Source organism: Mustela putorius, unplaced genomic scaffold (genome assembly GCF_011764305.1).
Source record: "Mustela putorius furo isolate JIRA1106 unplaced genomic scaffold, ASM1176430v1.1 tig00003834_pilon_pilon_pilon, whole genome shotgun sequence".
NCBI lineage: Eukaryota > Metazoa > Chordata > Mammalia > Carnivora > Mustelidae > Mustela > Mustela putorius.
This window is the reverse complement of record NW_025421987.1, coordinates 4346259-4367229: the sequence shown is the minus strand read 5'-3', so window position 1 is coordinate 4367229 and position 20971 is coordinate 4346259. Positions and strand designations below refer to the sequence as shown.

The 20971-nt window shown below is 45.0% G+C and overlaps 1 protein-coding gene and 1 long non-coding RNA gene across 5 annotated transcripts in view; one reads left to right on the top strand and one right to left on the bottom strand.

Moving 5' to 3' along the window:
• Positions 1–20971, bottom strand: part of CUNH21orf91 (chromosome unknown C21orf91 homolog) — a 130565-nt gene that overhangs the window by 108189 nt on the left and 1405 nt on the right. The gene's annotated exons all lie outside the window — the stretch shown is intronic.
• The window catches only part of LOC106003575, a 127354-nt gene continuing 113798 nt past the window's right edge, over positions 7416–20971 (top strand). Inside the window, exon 1 of one of the 4 annotated variants that reach the window (XR_006609036.1) lies at positions 7416–8224. This is a non-coding gene — a long non-coding RNA (uncharacterized LOC106003575). The remainder of the gene's footprint in view (positions 8225–20971) is intronic. The other 3 variants (XR_006609037.1, XR_006609035.1, XR_006609038.1) reach the window with 3 other exon arrangements.

Genomic DNA, 20971 nt, shown 5'->3' with positions numbered 1-20971 from the left:
ATCCCACATACCAGAACTACACCAAAGACATTGTAGATGCTGCAGAGATACTCACTACCTATGGGAAAGTGAACAAAGGCTGTAGCACACACTCTCACTTTGGGGCAAATAGTGTCACATGAGCGAGTCCTTCTCCAGATTGCCCCTGGACCCTTTTCTGTATTCTCTCTGCATGAGGCTGACTCCCTTGCCTGACCTCCAGGCCCTGTGGGTGGCTGTCCTGCTCCAGCTCTCCAGGGAAAAGTGGAAGACATGGGGGAAAAGGGGCACTATTCCCTGTTCCCTGAGCCCTCCACTGGCCTCAGCCGATGCCACTTCCATGTCCTTCAGGCCCAGGGATGGACACCAGTTCCTGTTGCTAGAGACTGGGATCAACCCCTTTGGTCCTACCGTCCGCCCTGATGCAGCTGGGGACTGTCCCCTGGCCTCTTCATCCTCTGGACCATGTGTGAGAAGTGCTCCTGGCTGAGATCTTTGTTGGTAAATCAGGGCACTCTGCTCTGTGAAGAAGATCAGGGAGTCTTTCCTCTCTTCACGAATGCCAGGCACACTTTATTTATTTATTTATTTTATTTCTTTTAGGTATTTATGTGTGTGTAAGCATTCTGATTTTTTCTTAAGATTTTATTTTATTAATGTGTGTGTGAGAGAGAGAGCACAAGACAGGGGAGGGGAAGAAGGAGAAGCAGACTCCCTGTTGATTAGGGAGCCGAACATGGGGCTCGATCACAGAACTCCGAGGTCATGATCTGAACAGATGGCAGTCGATTAGTGAACCACAGAGGCACCCCCATGTAAGCAATTTTAAAAAAAATTTTCGGCTCTAATTTAACATTTTCTGGCACTCAAAACTACAGTAGTCTAGATTCTGCATCATGGGGTCCATGATGTGCATACAAACACACACAAAAGGTTGCATTTGCCATCTGTAGACTACTGTTTATTTTGGCTGCATAAAATCCTTGAATGGTAAGCAACAAACACTGTCTGAAACAAAGGAACAAAGATTAGAAAAGAGAGAGAGAGAGGGAGAGGAAGAATGAAATGGTTGCAAATTCTTATGTTTTCCTATCGATAAACATAGGACTAAAATCATCCTATGAATACAGGACTGAAATATGGATCTAGCTCTAAAATATGAATTTAGGTCTAAAATATGAACTCAGGACTAACATTTAGTTTAGGACTCAAATAGAAGTTTAGGACTGCACCATTTCCTATAGTTTGAGTAGGATGTTGTTTTAAGATTTTTTTTCCTTTTCTTTCTCTGTTTTTCACCACATTTTTTAAAAATTTCTTTTCAGCATAACAGAATTCATTGTTTTTTGCACCACACCCAGTGCTCCATGCAATACATGCCCTCCTTAATACACCACCTGGCTCCCCGAACTTCCCACCCCCCACCCCTGTAAAACCCTCAGATTGTTTTTCAGAGTCCATAGTCTCTCATGGTTCACCTCCCCTTCCAATTTCCCTCAACTCCCTTCTCCTCTCCATCTCCCTATTTCTTCCATTTATTTGTTATGCTCCACAAATAAGTGAAACCATATGATACTTGACTCTCTCTGCTTGACTTATTTCACTCAGCATAATCTCCTCCAGTCCCGTCCATGTTGCTACAAAAGTTGGGTATTCATCCTTTCTGATGGAGGCATAATACCCCATAGTGTATATGGACCACATCTTCCTTATCCATTTGTCCGTTGAAGGGCATCTTGGTTCTTTCCACAGTTTGGCGACCGTGGCCATTGCTGCTATGAACATTGGGGTACAGATGGCCCTTCTTTTCACTACATCTGTATCTTTGGGGTAAATACCCAGTAGTGCAATTGCAGGGCCATAGGGAAGCTCTATTTTTAATTTTGTGAGGAATCTTCACACTGTTTTCCAAAGTGGCTGCACCAGCTTGCATTCCCACCAACAGTGTAAGAGGACTCCCCTTTCTCTATATCCTCTCCAACACACGTTGTTTCCTGTCTTGCTAATTCTGGCCATTCTTACTGGTGTAAGGTGGTATCTCAATGTGGTTTTAATTTGAATCTCCCTGATGGCTAGTGATGATGAACATTTTTTCATGTGTCTGATAGCCATTTGTATCAGACCACATTTTTAATCTAAATTTTGAGCTCCTCCTGCAGACTTTGTAACACCAGTCCTAGTGCACACATATGGTCTTCCCTCGAGTGTCTCTATTCATGTCCACCTTTAGAGGATACTTAAGTCATAGTGGCATGAATTTCAACCAAAATGCCATATCGACAGCCTATATTTCGAACACGTCTGATTGGGGAATCTCTGTATTCCTGAAGCTTATTGAGGACATTACTTTATATATGCAGTACGAGGTATAATGGTGTCTTCCTCCAAGTAACCGTGGGAACAATTTAGAAAGAGTAGCTTCACTAGAGACAGAGGACTCAGACATTCTTCACGGAAGTCCATGCAGTTGGAAGCAGGGGTGTGGCTGTTGAGAGGCCAGCTGTCCTAAGCCCAGTCACACCTGCAGTGGCCTCCGGGTCCCTGTGCCCTCACAGTGGGACCTCCCTGTTTCCTGGCGGCCTGCGCCCCCAGGAAACCCTGTCATTGCCCAGGATGCGGTTGGAGCAGCAGAAGCAAGAAGGTCCCTCAGGAGAAGTGATCAGCCTCCAGTCAGCCTCTGCCTCAGGGAGATCATTTTCTCTCCTCAGCTCCTGTAACATTCTCTCGCTGGATACAGCGGTCACCCAGCCTTTTGTGGCTCTGTCTTGATGGAAGAGGACAGCCTTGCCATACGAGGAGCTGTTGATCTCCATTTCATGGGCCATCTCTTGGGCCATGTTCCCATAGTGGTTGCTCAAGTGGCAAGCGAAAGTCTTGTCTCTATAGATGCTGGTCAGTTTCTGTGTCATTTGCAAGTGCTGAGCTTGCCCTTGAAAGTGTTTTCTGTGAAGTTGCAGAATGTCTTGGTCCTGTTCTTCTTGGGTTTTCTGAAGTTTCTGCTTCAGCTGCTGGATCTCCCTGTCAAGCCCTGAATTTTCCTGTTGCAGAGATGGTTTCTGGGTTTGGAGACTGTGTATTTGACGTGTCAGCATGGCGATCTCTCCTCTTTCTGCCCTTGGCTGTCTGAATCTATGTTGCCGTTCCGTTTGGGGACTTGGAGGGAAGACATGGAAGCCAGCAACGTCAGTGACGCCCTTCCTCTCCAGGGCTTTGCCATGGGCGGGGTGATCGCCATTTCCTGCTCCCCTCTTTTGCGCGACCCCCCAGGTTGTGGCAGCAGCATGATCTGTGGGGAGGTGAGGCGAAGGGATGGTCTGCATCCCAGGTCCTGCCCTGGGGGAGGACAGTGACTGGCTGGCCTGATCTTTCAGGATTGGTTCCATATGTGTTGTGGCCAGTCCGCGTTTTCAAGGAAATCATTCATTCTTTCCTTGCCACGTTGTACTCCGCCCTTCTCAGATTCTCTCCCAATGGGTTTTTCACCAGGGACCTAGGGCAGGTCACGAGGCTGGCTCTTTTGTGCCTTTCTCAGAACATTGGCAGCATCCTGTTGTAACGTGCTAGGTGTGTATTCGTTGCTGAGAAGCACAAGGTTTGTCATGTGGGAGGACTGATCCCCACTGTGGGTGGCCTGAGGGCGTCATGGGCTTGCGTGGTTGATCCAGCATTCTCAGTGCAACCTCCATAGACTTCATGGTGGTCAATACCCCTTTAGCTCAGTGCCTATGCCCTTCTTAGAGTGAGTTGTCTCTTCCTTAAAGAAAGCAGCACGACAGTACCTAGCAGCGTCACCAGCACAACACAGGGAGCCGTGGGCTGTGTCTCCAGCTACGAGTAACTGCCAGCAGAGCACCCCACAGCTGCTCCAGCACCAGCCTGCAAGTGGATGTGGCAGCCAAGAATGGGCCCTCCATGGCTACGTAGGGCTTCAGAGCTCTGCCTTCAAGCGCCAGCATCCTATGGCCACACCTGACCACTAGAACCATGAGGAGAGTTCTGCCTCTGAAAGAGAACTCTGGCAACCAGGGTAGAGCATCTGGGCTGGGAGAGGGGAAGTGCGATAGATCCTAGAACCCAGTTGTCCATCACTGTAAATTAGAAAGGGACATGAATCTCACAAGAACTTAGGCTGGTAGGAAGGCCTGATCCCAGCCTGGAGCTCTGCCACTCAGAGCCCACCTGGCCCTATAGCAAATCGGGGGTCAAGGCAGGGTTGGGTCATGTTGCTCTCGGTGCACAAAAAAAGTCAGGGCCGAGTGTTAAGGCCTCCTTCCCAGGCAAGTCCCATTCTCCTCATCTGAAGTTTCCCTCTGCTGCAGGGACTCTGGTTCTGTCTGTAATGGTCCCAGGGATCTCCTTGCCCTGAGGCACCCTTCTTCCTGTGTGGCCATGGTGGGCAGGCAGGTGACTGTGGGAGTGACATGGAGGGTATCCCCAGAGGTATTCACGAAGGGACCAGGATTCCAATGCTAGCACCTCCGAAGAAATTGGCTGGGTCCAGCAGGGTCTCACAGTTTCATGGACTCTGTGGAGACAGGCTGTCCTTGTTCAGCAGGTGTTCCTGCAAGGGGGTGACTCTGCCATGCGGTGACAGAGGGACCCAGCCTGTTTCCTGCCTGTGGCCGTCCATTCAGAATCTGTGTCTCCCAAGAAGGGCCTGTGGATGACCAGCAGCCTTTCCTCCTCACCTGATGGTTTGGGGTCCATGATGAAGCCTGAGAGCAGCTTCGTCACTCTGGGAAGGGGTGGAAGAGGCCTGGCCTTCCAGGAGGGTGGGCTGCCTCTGAGCCCTGGCGGACGGACACTAGAAATGGATGGAGAAGCCTTCTAAGCCTCACTTAGGGCCAGGTCACTCACACAGAGTCCCAGGGGACTAGCCTTGTGTGGTTAGGCAAGGTGTGGATTGAAGTCAGGCTATGGCAGAGCCTGCAGAGTTCACGTGCTCACTCTGTTGTGAACCTGTGGACTGGCTGTGGTTTGGCTTGGACAACGAGGCCTGGGAGGACGTCCCTGGATGTTCTCATGCAGGATGTATAGTTGAACAGTCCGGCCTCACGTGGGAGTCCTGGCCCACCTGCAAGTCTCTGATGCCTCAAGTGCTCTTTCCTGCAGGCTTCGTTTCCCTCAGAACGTTAGCTGACAGCACTTGGCATTAACATTGCAGAGGTGGAAGAACAGGGCTTTCTATCTCCAACCTCTGTTTTACAAATCTAACAGAGGGCGGAAGAGATGCATTATTGTCTGATCCCATTCAGAAGGTCCAGTGGCCCCCCAGCAGGCAGAGACTTGATATCACATGACGGACACTGTGTCAGGCTTGAAACATGATATACAGGAGGGGCAGGGAACAAAAGCTCCTGTTTTTTCAGGCTTTTTTGTGTCTACTAAAAAATAAATCTCTTTACTGATAATCAACTTCCTTTTTTAATGTTTAATTCAATTCCCAACATACAGTGCATCATTTGTTTCTGATGCTGAGTTATTTATCAGTTGCAAGGAGCCCGCAGCGGTCATCACATCAGGTGTCCTCCTTAAATGCCCTACACCCATGTATCCCATTCCCCCACCGGGTTCATCCATTGTTTCCTAGGATTAAGAGTCTCTTGTGGTTTATCTCCTCTCTGATTTGTTTCCTTTGAGGTCCCCCCCGCTCCCATGATCCTTTGCGCTGTTTGGTAGAATCCATAGAGGAGTAAAGCCATAAGATCCTTGTGTTTTTTGGGTGGACGTTTTTCGCTCAGCATCCTAGCTTCCAGTTCCATCCATGGTGAGATCCATGGTAAAGTTTTATCCTTTCTGATGGCTGAGTACTATTCCATGGTGTGTCTCTACCAGATTGTCTGTATGCATTCCTCTCTTGATCGACATCTGGGCTCTTTCCAGTTTGGCTATTGTGGACATTGCTGCCATACACTTTGGGGCTCAGGTGACCCTTTGCATCACTCTAGTTGTATCTTTTGGGGAAATGGCACCCTAGTGGTGCCATTACTGGCCCAGAGGGTAGGTGAAGTTTTTAGTTCTTGAGGAACCGCCATACTATTTTCCAGAGTGGCTATATCAGCTTGTGTTCCCACCAACAGTGTAAGGTGGGTTCTCCTTTCTCTGCCTCTTCGCCAACCTTTGTTTTTCATGACTTGTTAATTTGAGCTCTTCTGACCCGTGCTTAATTGACTGAGCCACCCAGGTGTCCCATGCTTCCATGAATTTTTCAATGTCCTTCATTTCCTGGCCAACCAAATCATTCTTTGTGGGATCCTCTTTAGCTTCTATGTGTTCCAGTTCCTCCCAGATCTCCTCTTGTGATTGAAGTCCAGTTTCAAAGCATCGTGGTCTACAGTTAGGCAGGGATGCATCCCATTCTTTTGGTACTGGCTGAGACCCAATGTGTGACCCAGGATGTGTTTTCCTCTGGAGAATTTTCCATGAGCATGGGAGAAAAATGCATATTCTGTTGCTTTAAGATGGAGTGGCCTGAATAGATCTGTGAAATCCAACTGGTGCAGTGTGTCATTCAATCCCCTTGTTTCCTGGTTGATCTTTGGCTTGGATGATCTGTCCATTGCAATGAGTGAGCTGTCAAAGTCCCCTCGTATGACTGTGCTATTGTCAAAATCTTCCTTTTATCTCGTGATTCCTTGGTGTGTACCATGGGCTGCTCCCATGGTAGGGGCATCAGTATTTACTGTGGTTAATTGTATAGATAGACCCACTCAGGGTGTTCCCGTGTCCATCCTCATCTCTTATGAGAGTCGTTGGTTTAAAATCGAATGGTGTGCGGTGAGGGTTGCTACCCCAGCTTTCCTTGGATGTGCATTTGCATGAGACATGGCGTTCCACCACCTCAAGTTCACTCTGGAGGTACTTTGAGTCTCCAATGAGTCTCTTGCAATCAGCATATGGAAGGGTCTTGCTTTTGTCTCCCATCTGATAGCCTGTGACTTTTGATTGCAGCCTGGATCCCACTGACATTCAGAGTAACTACTGAAAGAGATGAGTGTAGTGCTTTTGTACTTCCTCTAAGGTCACTGTTTCTGTCCATTGTATCTGTTCCTTTCTGAGCTATATTCCTTTGGGCCTTTCTTTTGGCTTGCACAAGGTCTTTTACTATTTCTTGCAGGGCTGCTTTACTGGTCTCCGAATCCTTCAGTTTCTGTGTGTTCTGGAAGATCTGGATCTCTCCTTCTATTCTGAAAGACAGCCTTGCTGGAGAACATCTTCTTGGCTGCATCTTGTTCTCATTGAACAGTCTGAGAGGATCATGCCCATCCTTTCTGGCCTGCCAGGTCACTGTGGATAGGTCTGCTGCCAGCCTTCTGTTTCTACCTCTGTAGCTTAAGGACCTCTTGTCCCTAGCTGCTCTCAGGATTTTTGTCTCTGAGATTGGCAGGCTTTACTCTTTTAGGTTGGGGTATTGATGTCTTTTTCTTCATTTTGAGAGGGTTATCTGTGCCTCCTGGACTTGAATGCCTGTTTCTTTCAGTTACAGTTCCAATCTACCTTCTGCTCCTCTCTTTCCTCTTCCCCAATTAATCGAATACCATTTCACTTTAGGGTCTGACTGTTCTCTCAGATCATCTCCTCGTAACCTAGTCATTCTTCATCTCTCTTTTCCTCAGTTTTATTCCCTATTGTTTCATCTTATATGCCACTGATTTGCTCTTCTGCATGCTTTATCCTGGCTGGTAGATCCTCCCTTTTATAAAAAGGGCTTTATTTATTTCCTTGAGAGAGAGAATGAGAGAGAGATCAAGCGCCTGAGAAGAGGGAGGGTCAGAGGGAGAAGCGGACTCCCTGCCAAGCAGGGCGCCTGATGCAGGACCAGATCCATGGACTCTAGGTTCATGACCTGAGCCAAAGGCAGTCACTCAATCAACTGAGCCAACCAGATGTCCAATGAGCCTCACTTTTTGATCACATCTCACGAATCCCCTTTTTTATTTCGATTTGATTAGATTGTACTTCTTTGATTTCTCCAGAAAGGGATTCTCCAGTGTCTTCTGTGCTTTTTACAAACCCAGCTCTATCTTTAGAATTGATATTCTCAATTCTAGTTCTGAGATTTTACAAATATCCATACTGATGATGTGCCTGGCAGTCAGTAATGCTTCTTGTGTTCTCTTCTTAGGGAGAAGCAGACTCTCTGTTGAGTGGGGAGGCTGACACAGGGCTCAATCCCAGGACCCCGAAATCATGAACTGACCTGACGACGGACGCTTAGTGAACTGAACCACCCAGGCACCGCCATGTAAGCATTTTTTTTTTTTTTAAACTTTCAACTCTAACATTTTCTGGTCCTCGAAAACTACAATAGTCTGGATTCTGCCTCATGGGGTCCTTGCACACGCACACACACTCACACACACACACACAAGAGGGTGCATTTGCCATTTGTAGAAATCTATTTTGGTTGCATAAAAATCTTGAATGGTAAACAACAACCACTGTCTTAAGCAAAACAACAGCGATTACCAAAATAATAATAATAACAACAGAGAGGAAGAAAGATATGGTTGCAAATTCTTAGGTTTTCCTATCAATGAACTTAGGACTAAACTCATCCCATTTGTTTAGGTCTGTCCTATTGATCTAGTTCTAAAATATAAATTTAGGTCTAAACTACGAACTCAGGACTAACATTTAGTTTAGGACTCAAATAGCAGTTTAGGACTGCACTAAGAACTATTTTTTGTAGTTTGAGTGGGATGTTGTTTTAAGGTTTTTTTTTCCTTTTTTTTTTCTGCTTTTCAGACCACATTTTTTTAACCTAAATTTTAGTTTCCTCCTGAAGAGTTTGTAACACCAGTCCTAGTGTGCAGATATGGTCTTGTGTCGAGTGTCTCTATCCATGCCCACCTTTAGAGGATGCTTAATTCATAGTGGCATTTATTTAAATCAAAATACCATACCGACAGCCTATATTTCAAACACATCTGATTGGGGAATCTCTGTATTCCTGAAGATTATTAAGGGCCTTTCTTTATATATGTAGTACGAGGTATAATTTTGTCCTCCTCCAAGTGACCGTGGGAACAATTTAGAAAGAGTAGTTTCGCTAGAGACAGTGATCTCAGACATGTGAGTTTTGATTGGAGCCTGAAACCCACTGACATTCGGAGTAACTACTGAAAGAGATGAATGTAGTGCTTTTGTACTTCCTCTCAGGTCACTGCTTCTGTCCATTGTGTCTGTTCCTTTCTGACCTATGTTCCTTTGGGGCTTTCTCTTGGCTTGAATGAGGTCTTTTACTATTTCTTGCAGGGCTGGGTTACTGGTCATTGATTCCTTCAGTTTCTGTTTGTCCTGAAAGCTCTGGATCTCTCCTTTATTCTGAAAGACAACCTTGCTCTATAACGTTTGCTTGGCTGCATCTTGTTCTCATTGAACAGTCTGAGAGGATCATGCCCATCCTTTCTGGCCTGCCAGGTCACTGTGGCTAGGTCTGCTGCCAGCCTTCTGTTTCTACCTCTGTAGCTTAAGGACCTCTTGTCCCTTGCTACTCTCAAGATTTTCTCTTTGTCTATTACATTGGCAAGTTTCACTATTATATGTTATATTGATGTCTTTTTCTTCATTTTGAGAGGGTTCTCTGTGCCTCCTGGACTTGAATGCCTGTTTGTTTCCCTAGATTAGGGAATTTCTCAGCTACAATTTTTTGCAATCTACTTTCTGTTCCTCCCATTCCTCTTCCCCAATTAATCTAATACTATTTCACTTTAGGGTCTCACTGATCTCTCAAATCCTCTCCTTGTAATCTGCTCTTTGTTCGTCTCTCTTTTCCTCAGTTTTATTCTCCTTCATTTTATCTTCTATGCCATAGACTCTCTCTTCTGCATTGTTTATCCTCGCAATTAGATCCTCCATTAACAAAAAAAAAAAATAGAAAGGCTTATTTATTTCCTTAGGAGAGAGAATGAGAGACAAAGATAGCGGAGAAGAGGGAGGATCAGAGGGAGACACAGACTCCCCATCATGCCTGATGCAGGACCCAATCCAGGGACTCCATGTTCAGACCTGAGCCAAGGCAGTCGCTCAACCAACTGGGCCACCCAGGTGCCCAGTGAGCCTCACTTTTTTTTTTTTTTTATCACATCTCATGAATAGCCTTTTTTGATTTTGATTTGATTCGATTGTAGTTCTTTTATTTCTCCAGAAAGGGATTCTCTAGTGTCTTCTATGCTTTTTGCAAACCGAGCTCTAACTTTGGAATTGATATTCTGAATTCTAGCTCCGACATTTTACAAATATCCATAATGATGAACTGCCTGGCAGTCAGTAATGCCTCTTGTTCTCTTTTTCAAGGTGAGATTTTCTGGCTTACCTTTTTGTCCTGAGAAGTATAATGACTGACAGAACAAAATGCAGATATATCAACCAAGACCCCAATGAAATATACACTAGAGAAATCAGAGAACTTCAGAAAGCAGAACCAACCAACCAACCATCAAAATTAAAAAAAAAAAAAAAAAAAAAAAGGGAAAAAAGAGAAAATGTAATCAAACAGGTAGACAGAACAGAGTGACATACCAAATCCTGGGTGTCTTTGCTTCTGCTTGATAGAGTACACTAGGTCTCAAAATTCTAGAGAAAGAAAAACTTCTATATAAAAGTAAGATTGTAGACAATGAAAAGTAGGCCAAAATGAAGAATATGTATATATAGTATAAAAACAAAAATTTAAAAAGTCTCGAAATAATGGAATAAAAGAAGAAACTAGTTGAAAAGGAAAAAAGAACAAAGGAAAAAGGAAATTTTCAACTGAATCTAAAGAATAATGGGTTCCTTGGGCAGGGAAAAACAAAACAAAACAAAATGAAACAATAAAAACAAACAAAAAAACTTGAATTCTATTTTGTGTTTTCTTCAGCATTGGAGTTTTTTAATTCTGAATGATCCGTACCCCTGGTATTGGCTGGATGTTCGTGCTGGTCCTCTGGTGGTTGGGGTCTTCTGGGCTGGTTCTAAAATGTGTTTGTCCTCGTGTAAGCACACAGGTCTTGCCAGGGAGGCTTGGCTCCTCCATGCTTTATGGGGCTTTTGTTTCCTGAAGATTTTCTGTGCTGCTCTAGAGGACAGAAATAAAAATTGTGGAGTCCTGATCTCTAGCATCAGAGCTGAGAAATTGAGGCCCCCACTCTTTCGTGCACCCTCAGGGAAATGTAGTCAATCACTTTTGTCTCCCTGGTTTCTGTCCATGCTCTTTGTTAACCAAGCCTGTGATGAAGCCTTTGAATCTGAGGCATGGGACCCCATCCGGAGTCTCCACACTTTGCAGACTCCTGGGACACACACCTGCACCATTCCTCCTGGGAGAAAGCGGAGGGTCTACTTGTGGTTCTGTCACTTGCAGGGCCCCTCATCTTAGAGCGGCTGCCCAACTGTGCCCGCCTTCCTAGTTTGTGGCAACCCCGAGGTGAAAGCCTACTCCTGGGCTCACTTCGCGTGGCTGGCTTCCCGTTTCTGATGCTTGGGAACTTGCCACACTCAGGCACCCCTGTTTATCTGTGACCCTGGAGATTCTGAGACCACACTGTCCCAGGTTGCCTTCATAGGTGTTCACAAAAAGATTTGATAGCTATGTAGCTGAGTTCCAGGGATCCGATGAAAGAGGGCCCCCTACTCGTCCACCATCTTCTGTTCTTCCTTTTGGCTCCAGTCTTAATACTCTCATCTATCAAGTTTTGTTTATCCTGACCTGAGGATTCAGATAGGAAATTTCATCAGCAGTAGGGACAGGCGAGAATATTCAAGTATCAAGCCAGCCCCAAATTGACCACCAGTGAACCTAATGATAAAATTGCACTTGTCTTTGTCAAGGTCGCAGATCAGAGGCTGGTTTGGGGGTCTTGGTGCAGAAGGGCCTCAGGGAGGACATGAGCACTCCATGGGTCTACTGAACAAGACCCCCCTCAATCAGTCCTGTTTAATAGTTTTAGGAGTCTGATGATGGGCGCTCCAATCAGGACCGAGTGATCTCTTCCCCCCGGCCCTGAAGAGGTACCCAGGGAGGAGGACTGCCTGGAGGGTGCAGGTGTGTGTGTTCAGGCCCTTCCATGTGGCCCTATGCAGTCTCAGCGCCCTCACTGCTCAGGACAGGCATGGCCTCTCGTCTGGGATTCCAAGGTCAAGAAGGTTCCCTTGTCCAGAAATGCAGAGAGTCATTGCTGGGGAAAGATAAGCCAGAGGCTTGCCCCTGAGGCCACAGCTGTGCTAGCCCCCAATGCTCCACACAGACCCTGTGAGCCCCTCCCAGAATCCTACCCTTCTTCCCCCACCCCAGATTCCCCTGTCCCTAGAGCCACAGACATCTGTGTAGTACACAGATCACACACATGCCCAGCCATCACCCTGTCTCCAGGCCAACCACCTCTCCTGGTATCCCTACCCTACACCACAGAGAGGTTTCTGTGGGGGCCCTCCTGCCTACCTACTTCCCTGTCACCTGTGCTCTGTTTCCTCTTCCTCCGAAACACAGCCCTCCACGTTTATACTCACATTCTCTCTGCCTGAGCTTTCTGCCCCCTGCCTTCCCAGGCTACCTCCTGTTGTCTTCACCTCAGCCTGCAAGTCACCTCTGGGTATGGCCCCTGTTAGCCATCACCCGATTGGAATTCTCTCCTGAGCAGAGATTGCTGCCCCTAATCCCCTTGTTCTTTATTCCCTGGCCTTGTCCGTCCCTAGGACATAAGCTCTGCAGGTCCACACGTCTCAGTGGGTTGTGAGTGTCCACCACTGCATCCCACATACCAGAACTACCCGAAAGACATCATAGATGCTGCAGAGATACTCACTACCTATGTGAAAGTGAACAAAGACTGTAGCACACACTCCCACTTTGGATCAAATAGTGTCGTGTGTGTGAGTCCTCCTCCAGATTGCTTCTGGACCCTTTTCTGCATGCTCTGTGTCTGAGGCTGACACCTTTTCTTGCACACGCAGGTTCTGTGGGTGGCTGCCCTGCTCCAGCTCTCCAGGGAGGACTGGAAGACATGGGGGGAGGGGGCCACTATTCCCTGTTCCCTGGTCAGCCCTCCACTGACCTCAGCCGATGCCACTTCCCCATCTTTCAAACCTAGTGCTGGACAACCCCTCCTGTTGCTAGAGACTGGGATCAACCTCCTTGGTCCTACCGTCCGCCCTGATGCAGCTGGGGACTGTCCCCAGGCCTCTTCATCCTCTGAACCATGTGTGAGAAGTGCTCCTGGCTGGGATCTTTGCTGGTAAATCAGGGCACTCTGCTCTGTCAAGAAGATCAGGGAGTCTTTCCTCTCTTCACGAATTGCAGGAACACATTTTTTTTTTCTTTTCTTTTCAGGTATTTATGTATGTGTAAGCAATTCTGTTTTTCACCATAAGAGATTTTTTTCTTAAGGTTTTATTTTACTAATTTGAGAGAGAGTAGTGAAGAGAGAGGGAACACAAGAGAGGCGAGGGGCAGAGGGAGGAGGAGAAGCAGACTAGCAGGCTCCCCGCTGAGTAGGGAGCCCAACACGGGACTCGATCCCAGGACCCCGAGATCATGACCTGACCTATCAGCAGAAGCTTGGTGAACTGAACCATCAAGGTACCCCCATGTAAGAAATTTTTTAAAGTGTTCAGCTCTACTTTTACATTTTCCAGTACTCACAAAAGTACAGTAGTCTAGATTCTGCATGATGGGGTCCTTGCACATGCATGCAAACACACACAAGAGGGTGCATTTACCATCTGTAGAAAACTGTTTATTTTGACTGCATAAAAATCCTGAATGGTAAAGAAGAAACACTGCCTGAAACAACTATAGACGCCTCTCTTATAGACGCAACAAAGATAAAAAAAAAAAATGAGAAGAAGAAAGAAATAGTTGCAAATTCTTATTTTTTCCTATTTATAAATTTAGGACTAAACTCCTTCTGTGAATTTAGGACATAATATGAATCTAGTTCTAAAATATGAATTTAGGTATAAACTGAATTCAGGACTAAAATTTAGTTTAGGACTCAAATAGCAGTTTAGGACTGCACTAAGAACCATTTTCTGTAGTTCCTGTGGGATGTTGTTTTAAGATTGTTTTGCTTTTTTTTCTCTGTTTTTAAGACCATATTTTTTTTAACATAAATATTGAGTTACTCCTGCAGACTTTGTAACACCAATCCTGGTGCACAGGACTTGTTTCGAGTGTCTCTATCCATGTCAACCTTTAGAGGATGCTTAAGTCATAGTGGCATTAATTTAAATCAAAATCCCATATTGACAGTATATATTTCGAACAAGTGAGATGGGAGAAACTATCTATTCCTGAGACTATTAACATTTATTTATATATGCAGTAAGAGTTATAATGGTTTACTACTCAAAATAAATGTGGGATCAACTGAGAAATAGTAGCTTCACTAGAGACAGAGGACTCAGACATTCTTCACAGAAGTCCATGCAGTTGGTGAGCAGGAGTGTGGCTGTTGAGAGGCCAGCTGTCCTGAGCCCAGTCACACCTGCAGGGGTCCCCAGGTCCATGTGCCGTCACAGTGGAATTTCCCTCCTTTCTGGGGGCCTGTTGACCCCAGGAATCCCGACACTGCCTAGCCTCTGCTGGGTACGGGCAGAGAAGCAGGAGAGAGAGAGTCACTCAGGAGAAGTGACCAGCCACCAGTCAGTCTCTGCCTCGGGCGATCATTTTCTCTCTTTAGCTCCTGGAACTTTCTCTTGCTGGATACAGTGGCCACCCCGCCTTTGGCAGCTCTGTCTTGATGGAAGAGGACAGCCTTGTGATAGGAGGAGCTGTTGATCTCCATTTCATGGGCCATCTCTTGGGCCATGTTCCCATAGTGGTTGCGCAAGTGGCAAGTGACAGTCTTGTCTCTATAGATGCTGGTCAGTTTCTGCATCATTTGCAAGTGCTGAGCTTGCCCTTGAAAGTGTTTTCTGTGAAGTTGCAGAATGTCTTGGTCCTGTTCTTCTTGGGTTTTCTGAAGTTTCTGCTTCAGCTGCTGGATCTCCCTGTCAAGCCCTGAATTTTCCTGTTGCAGAGATGGTTTCTGGGTTTGGAGACTGTGTATTTGACGTGTCAGCATGGCGATCTCTCCTCTTTCTGCCCTTGGCTGTCTGAATCTATGTTGCCGTTCCGTTTGGGGACTTGGAGGGAAGACATGGAAGCCAGCAACATCAGTGACGCCCTTCCTCTCCAGGGCTTCGCCATGGGCGGGGTGATCGCCATTTCCTGCTCCCCTCTTTTGCGCGACCCCCCAGGTTGTGGCAGCAGCATGATCTGTGGGGAGGTGAGGCGAAGGGATGGCCTGCATCCCAGGTCCTGCCCTGGGGGAGGACGGTGACTGGCTGGCTTGATCCTTCTGGACGTTTCCAGCCTTTCTTCCCCCTCGTTTACTGCCCTGTCTGCATCCATCTGGAAATTTCTTTCTTTTTTTTTTTATTATTTCTTTTCAGCATAACAGAATTCATTGTTTTTTGCACCACACCCAGTGCTCCATGCAATACATGCCCTCCTTAATACACCACCTGGCTCCCCGAACTTCCCACCCCCCACCCCTGTAAAACCCTCAGATTGTTTTTCAGAGTCCATAGTCTCTCATGGTTCACCTCCCCCTCCAATTTCCCTCAACTCCCTTCTCCTCTCCATCTCCCTATTTCCTCCATTTATTTGTTATGCTCCACAAACAAGTGAAACCATATGATAATTGACTCTCTGCTTGACTTACTTCACTCAGCATAATCTCCTCCAGTCCCATCCATGTTGCTACAAAAGTTGGGTATTCATCCTTTCTGATGGAGGCATAATTCTCCATAGTGATCTTCATGAAGATCAAAATCTTTTGCACAGCAAAGGAAACAGTCAACAAAACAGAGAGGCAGCCCACGGAAGGGGAGAAGATATTTGCAAATGACAGTACAGACAAAAGGTTGATATCCAGAATCTATAAAAAACTTCTCAAACTCAACAAACATAAAACAGATAATCATATCAAAAAATGGGCAGAAGATATGAACAGACACTTATCCAATGAAGACGTAAAAATGGCTATCAAACACATAAAAAAATATTCATCATCACTAGCCATCAGGGAGATTCAAATTAAAACCAGATTGAGATATCACCTTACACCAGGTAGAATAGTCAAAATTAGCAAGACAAGAAACAACGTGTGTTGGAGAGGATGTGGAGAAAGGGGAACCCTCTTACACTGTTGGTGGGAATGCAAGTTGATGCAGCCACTTTGGAGAACAGTGTGGAGATTCCTCAAGAAATTGAAAATAGTGCTTCCCTATGACCCTGCAATTGCACTACTGGGTATTTACCCCAAAGATACAGATGTAGTGAAAAGAAGGGCCATCTGTACCCCAGTGTTTATAGCAGCAATGGCCACGGTCACCAAACTGTGGCAAGAACCAAGATGCCCTTCAGTGGACGAATGGATAAGGAAGATGTGGTCCATCTGGAAATTTCTTGCTCAAGCTGTCCTAGTCATTGTGTCAAATCAGTGTTTTCTAGGAAATCATTCATTCTTTGTTTCATACTTTGTTCTTCATTCTTCTGATTCTCTCCTGATGGATTTTTCTCCAGGGCCTTGGGCAATATCATGAGGCTGGCTCTTATGTACCTTTTTCAGAACATTGGCAACATCCTGTTGTAATGTGCTCAGGTGTGTATTCATTTCTGAGAAGCACAAGGTTTGTCATGTGGGAGGACTGGTCCCCACTGTGGGTGGCCTGAGGACGTCATGGGCTTGTGTGGTTGATCCAGCATTCTCAGTGCCTCCTCCATAGACTTCATGGCGATCAGTACATCTTTGGCTCAGTGCCTATGCCCTTCTTCGACTGAGTTGTCTCTTCCTTAAAGAAAGCAGCCCGACAGGACCTAGCAGCATCACCCAGCACAACATGGGGAGCCATGGGCTGTGTTTCCAGCTACGAGAAACCGCCAGCAGAGCACCCCACAGCTGCTCCAGGATGAGCTTATAAGTGGATGTGGCAGCCAAGATGGGGCCCTCCATGGCTACGTCGGGCTTCAGGGCTCTGCCTTCAAGCACTAACATCCTACAGCCACACCTGACCACTAGAACTGTGAGGAGAGTTCTGTCTCTAAGAGAGAACCCTGGCAACCAGGCTAGATCAGCTGGGCTGGGGGAGGGGAAGTGCTCTAGATCCTAGAACCCAGTTGTTCATTACTTTGCTGTGCATTAGAAAGTGACGTGAATCTCACAAGAACGGGGGGCTGGTAGGAAGGGCTGATCCCAGCCTGGAGCTCCGCCACTCCTTGCTCATCTGGACCTACAGCAAATCGAGGGTCAAGGCAGTGCTAGGTCATGTCCCTCTCTGTGCAAAAAGAAGTCAGGGCCGAGCCTTATGGCTTCCTTACCATGTGAGGCCCATTCTCCTGATCTGAAGTTTCCCTGTGCTGCGGGGCCTCAGGTCCTGTCTTTAAAGTCCCAGGGATGTCCTTTCTCTGAGGCAGCCTAGATTCAAATATTTTTCTTTAAACATATTCTACAATTTAAAGTTTTCACCAGCCAATCCCCCTTGCCTTTTCCATCCTCCCCATTTCTGACCATATAATGAGGTTTTGCTGCATTCAGTTTATTTAAGGTGTCACCGGCACTTTAAAGGCATCAAAAAGGCAGTTAAGAAAAAGAAAATAACCTTTTGGCTGTATTTCTAAGTATATCAAAGAGAACCCAGTTGAAGTTCAAAAGTCACAGTATGTTTTATATATTAAAGGTGCTCTCTTTATTTAATACCAGTGTAAGATATCTGCCATTATGTGACACAAGTGAAAGAGGCTAATTGCAGATTCAGTTAGCTACTTACACTGTTTCCCTATCACAAGGGGTGGGTCCTTTTACTGAAGCGGAAAGATCCTGGAACGTCAGAAGCAGGACAGTGGAAGAACTAATGACAGACTCAGTAGTCAATAACCAGTTTTCACATCCAAACCGAATCAGGACTTGATGAGATTCACACTGTTCCCTGACTACAACCATATGAACAGTCTTTTGGTCAAAGACACAGAATCAAGAAAGAACCAGATGAAAAGTTCACCAGTGCCTTAACCAAGAAAAAACACCTAGGATTTTTCTTGCTAGAAAGATTACCGAGGATCTGAATTTGGGTTGGCTTCTAGAAAATTTCCTAGAAAGTTCAACAAATTAGGGGGAGAATGCCGAGATGCACGAGTAAGCATTAGTGATCCTTGCTAATCCACCATCAAGTTAGCCTAGAACCTTGCTTGGCGTAAGAGGAACTGATCCAGTCTCAGGAAAAAAAAAAAAAAAACACACACACACACACAAAAAAACCCCACAGAAAAGAAAGGAAGTCAATTCTTAGAGGAAGGTAGGGATGCTCTAAGAATTACTTGCACAGCTTTTTGGCACAAAATGAAAACAGACAGCATGAAGTAACGTCAGAATTCTGGATCTTTCTCCCCTTCAGTTTCATTTCTGACTCTGTTACCTTGTACAACTGAGTCTTATTACCGGCTCCTGACCATCCTGGGCTAACTTTCTCCCAGGCTCAATAGCTTAGGGAAAGGTAGTAATTCCATCACTATTTGTAGAGATCTTAGCATAATGTACTATGAGGCATATTAGAGTATATGCACAAACAAGTTTATAGTGTTTTAAAAGCCATGATATAGGCCACGAGTATTACGAAGTTTATGCATCTGTCTTCTAATCCATAGGCAAATTATTCTAATGGTGAATTACAGGTACAAAGAAAAATCAATCTTATGAGCACTTTAAAAGAGTTGAATTCTCAAATACACTTCTTAGGTCTTTGAAGTATACAAGGAAGTATTCAAAATGTAGATACTATTTCCTTTTAATTACTATAAAGTCACAGAAAAAAAGGCAATTAAGGCCATGCTCAGAATACGAAATCTAGTAAGATTTAACTGTCTTGTTATTTCTCCTTCTCCTTTTGTTTTCATTTTATAAATATATGCATGCACACAACTTTTAAACAAGAGGCCATTTGATTAGACCAGTTTTGATGTGACCTAATCAGCAATCCCAAAGCCATAAAATATTTTTGTTTACTACAAATGTGTGGACTCAAAATTAGTAAATTGTTATTATTCCTCAAGAAAAAATTTAACTGGTCTCTTAGCAGAGAAAATAGCATGCTTTAGAGCAAATTTAGCCATTAGTAAACTAAGAAACCAGGTAAGATCAACATTACCATACTGCAAAATATTACACCAAACTAGTAAAGTTAAATGTCATGTTTTTACAAGTTCTCTTACATTCTAACATTCATTAATTGGCATTGTGCTAATAGCTTTGCAGGGGAAAGAAACCTTAAAAGACTAACAGATTTACTGACATAGACAAGAATATACCTTGTTGTTTTTCAGGTATATGACTACTTTATTATCACATTTTTTTTTAAAGATTTTATTTATCTATTTGACAGAGGGAGAGATCACAAATAGGCAGAGAGGCAGGCACAGAGAGAGGGGGAAGCAGACTTCCTGCCAAGCAGGGAGCCCGATGCAGGGCTGGATCCCAGGACCCTGAGATCATGACCTGAGCCAAAGGCAGAGGCTTTAACCCACTGAGCCACCCAGGCGCCCCTATTATCACATTTTTAATTGACTTTTAAAAACCTGTATACTGATATGAAAACCAAAATTTTGTGTAATTCAGAGTTCTCGTTTTCCTCCCTTTTCTCCTGTAAGTTAAAGTGGTTATAATAGAACTAGCTTGTCACTGGGACACCTGGGTGGCTTAGTGATTCAAGCTGCTGCCTTCGGCTCAAGTCATGATCCTGAGGTCCTGGGATTGAGTCCTGCATCCGGCTCCTTGCTCAGCAGGGAGCCTGATTCTCTCTCTGCCTCTGCCTGCGACTCTGCCTGCTTATGCGTGCACGCGTGCTCTGTCTCTCTCCAACAAATAAATAAATAAATAAATAAAATCTTAAAAAAAAAAACTAGCTTGTCACTGCAATAAATATAAAAATGTTGTGAATAAATTGAGATGAACGCTTAATTCTAAAATAATGTTTCCTCATGAAGGTTGAATTCACATTTTAAAATATAAAATCTTGAGTGTAGTAGAGTACAAAATGGAACAGTTGTAATTCAAATTGAGAACTGTCTTTCAAGTTAAATGTAACTATTATTTCAACAATATATAACTTCCACTTACATATTAAGATAAATATTATCAGGGGAGGGGGCTCCTGTGTGGCTCAGCCTGTTTAAGCATCTGCCTTTGGCTTAGGTCTGGGATCCTGGGATCAACCCCTACATTGCCCCATGTTGGGCTCCCTGCTCAGCAGGGTGTCTGCCTCTCCCTCTGTCTCTCCCCCATCGTTCGTGCTCTCTCTCAGATAAATAGAATCTTAAAAATATAAAAAAAATTAAATTAAAAGAAATACATTATCACGGGGCACCTGGGGGGCTTGGTTGGTTAAGTGTCAGACTTGATTTTGGCTCAGGTCATGATCGTAGGGTCCTGAAATATAGCCCATGCTCAGTGAGAGGTCTGCTCGAGATTCTCTCTCTCTTTCCTTCTGCTCCTTATGCCCTCCACCCCCCATGCTCTCAGAAAGTGTGCTACCTCTCTGAAATAAATGAATCTTTTAAAGAAAAAAGGTATTATCAGAAATGAAATATTTATAAAAGTGGTACCTAAGGAGTATTTGTATATTCTCTATATAATGACAAAAAGCCAGTTAAAAGGCATATTTTTAAAAGGCTAGAAAAGCAACTTATGGAAGTTTAGGTTTCGGTGGAAATAGTCTATCACAGCACGATCACCGCTAATGATTTAGTCAGAAGCACTGGTTAGGAAAAGCTGGCTGCTGGAGCAGCAAGGATAGCTAATTAGGATTCAGGGAAAGGGGTTTCTAATATTAGCCCTATCAACTAATAAATACTGACAATAGATCAATGGAATTAAGATCATATATGCTGGAAACAGATCACCAGGCCTCAAACCCCAGCATGTCAATTCCTGCTGTGTGACTTCAAAGTGCTCTTCTTAGGTCTCAAATGTTA